A 2,805-nucleotide genomic window follows, 5' to 3' on the forward strand; every position below is an offset into this window, starting at 1 on the left:
GAAATAATGTTGATATCAAGAAAGAGATGTATAAGGCGACTGTTGTACCTAAAAGCAGTAGTATTTGACAGACGAGTAGCCCACCACTGCCAATTTTGGCGCAGAAATGACATTGATTCTTGTTGGACCTTGTTGATCAACCACAAGTAATCTCTCAAGTGAAGGTGTGTCCTCAATGACCATATTGTGGTCCACCTTTTGTGATCTCTCTTTGCAGCACTAGCAACACACATAAATAGTACAGAGAGTCCTGGAGGTGATGTGGAAGGTACTCGACCAATTCATCGCCTGAAGACAAAGGAACTCGAGTGCAGTACAGCCGCGGAGCAGGCACTCCATGTCATCCTTTGGGATGCGGATGGCGACGAGCTCAAGGTGCTTCAGTCGTGGTAGAAGAAAAGCGGGCGCGTCATTAAGGGGGGTGGCAGTTCATGAACTTGGCAAGGCATAGCATGGGTGCAAAGCGGAGCGCGGACGTTGGCAGCGAGCACATATGCCCATCATTAAAACTGAGCTTCTCGAGCTGATCTATGGTGGGGGATTGGAACCACTCGTCAAGCTTGGCTCGGTCCTTGCCATTGGAACCGAACTTGCCCATGATAAGGCCTCTGATTGGGCCATGGTGACTGTCGAGGATCTGGGAGAATGCATCCAAGCTTTTGCGATAGCCATGGCAGAGCTTGTGGCGTCGAGGAGGTCGACAGGGGTGAGGAGCCATAGGGGGCGCCACCATCGGGAAAGGGCGGCTGTCCTCACCCCATATTTGATTGGGAGGAGGGATACGATGACTCTCAACATATCATCGGGGAGGTTGCTGATAAAGTCTAGGCCTGTTGGAGTCGCTTGTGGTTCTTTCTCAATCCGCCTCTGTTTGTTGGCAGCCTCGTTCTCCACCTAGTCGGTCGCGACGGAAACCTCTGTCTCCATATTCATGCCGTGCTCCAGTGCACTTTGAGGACTGAGAGCGGCATAGAGGATGCGGGCGGAGAGATAGGATTGTGTGTGTGTGTCGAGGATGGGGGATGCATCCGCTCGAGCGTGCCGTTAATACAGACTAGTGGGAGCAACGCGGGTGGCGGTCAAAGGCTGTCTCACTTCTCGGTGAGCCTGCGTGGCAGACTTCTGGCATTCCTATACCATCATTTCATGGAGCGAGGCGGACACGCTATTAATATGGAGGAGTGGGAGCAAGGTGGGCGGCGGTCAAAGGGCTGGCTTGCTTCCCAGTGAGCCTGCACGGCGGACTGCTGGCACGCCTACCGTCATTTCACACAGCTACTAGCACACCCCGTACGATGAGTGTGTAGCGAAAATGCACATGAATTAGATAGTGCTAGTGATTTTAGTTGCAAAAATTAGATAGTGATAGTGATTTTTAGCTGCATATTTTGACAAATCACAGTGTCTCTTGGCTTAGCGCCGAAGTCTGGCTTTAATTTGCATACTGAGGGAGTCCTGGATTAGGGGGTATCCGGACAGCCGAACTATATACTTTGGCCGAACTGTTGGACTATGAAGATACAAGACTGAAGACTTCATCCCGTGTCCGGATGGGACACTCCTTTGCACGGAAGGCAAGCTTGGCGATTCGGATATGTAGATCTCCTTCTCTGTAACCGACTCTGTGTAACCCTAGCCCCCTCCACTGTCTATATAAATCGGAGGGTTTAGTCCGTAGGACAACAACAATCATAATCATAGGCTAGCTTCTAGGGTTTAGCCTCTATGATCTCGTGGTAGATCAACTCTTGTAATACTCATATCATCAAGATCAATCAAGCAGGAAGTAGGCTATTACCTCCATCGGGAGGGCCCGAACTTGGTGTAACGCCCCGGATCCTATGCGCCAGGTGTCTGCCAGTTATTCGCCGTTGTTGCCATGTCATTTGCTTGCGTGTTGCATTTTATCATGTCATCATGTGCATTTCATTTCGCATGCGTGTTCATCTCATGCATCCGAGCATTTTCCCTGTTGTCCGTTTTGCAATCCGGCGCTCCTATGTCCTCCGGCGTTCCCCTTTTGTCTCTCGTTGTGAGCGGGTGTTAAACGTTCTCGGAATGGACCGAGTCTTGCCAAGTGGCCTTGGTATAGCACCGGTAGACCGCCTGTCAAGTTTCGTGCCATTTGGAGGTCGTTTGGTACTCCAACGGTTAACCGGGTAACCGTAAAACCTCCCTTCTCTTTGCAGCCCAACACCCCTTCCAAAGTGGCCCAAAACCCATCTAAGTCCCCTCTATGCTCTCGGTCGTTCGATCACGATCGTGTGGGCGAAAACCGCTCCTCATTTGGACTCTCCTAGCTCCCTCTACCTATAAATTAGTCCCTCTCCCCCGAAATCCCGGTCTAACCCTAGTCCTCTTCCTCCCTCCACCGACGGACACGTCCGGCCGCAGCCGGACACGTCCGCCCCACTCCCCCCGTCCAATCCGGTCGTGCCACGTGTCCCCGCCGCCGCCGTTCCCACCGCGCCGCCGCCAGGCCCGCGTCAGGCCCGCCCGGGCCCCGATCTGGGCCCCGAGGCCCGTAGCCACCCGCCGCCGCCAAGCACCGCTCGCCGAGCCCCGCGCCGCTGCCCGCGCCTCGCCCGACCCCGCCGCCGTCCTTCGCGCCGTCTGGCTCCCGCCTTCGCGCCCCTCGCCGAGCACCGCCGTGCTCCAACGACCCCGCCGCCGTTCGGTGCCGCGCTGACGCCCGCCGGTGCCGCCTCCTCCCGTCGCCCGCGCCACCTCGACCTCCCCTTGCCGGACCCCGCACGCCCAGCCGTCTTTGCGCCTCCCGGCGCTGCCCTGTGCCGGAGTCCGGCC

This window comes from Triticum dicoccoides, chromosome 4B (genome assembly GCF_002162155.2).
Source record: "Triticum dicoccoides isolate Atlit2015 ecotype Zavitan chromosome 4B, WEW_v2.0, whole genome shotgun sequence".
In the NCBI taxonomy this organism is placed as follows: Eukaryota; Viridiplantae; Streptophyta; class Magnoliopsida; order Poales; family Poaceae; genus Triticum; species Triticum dicoccoides.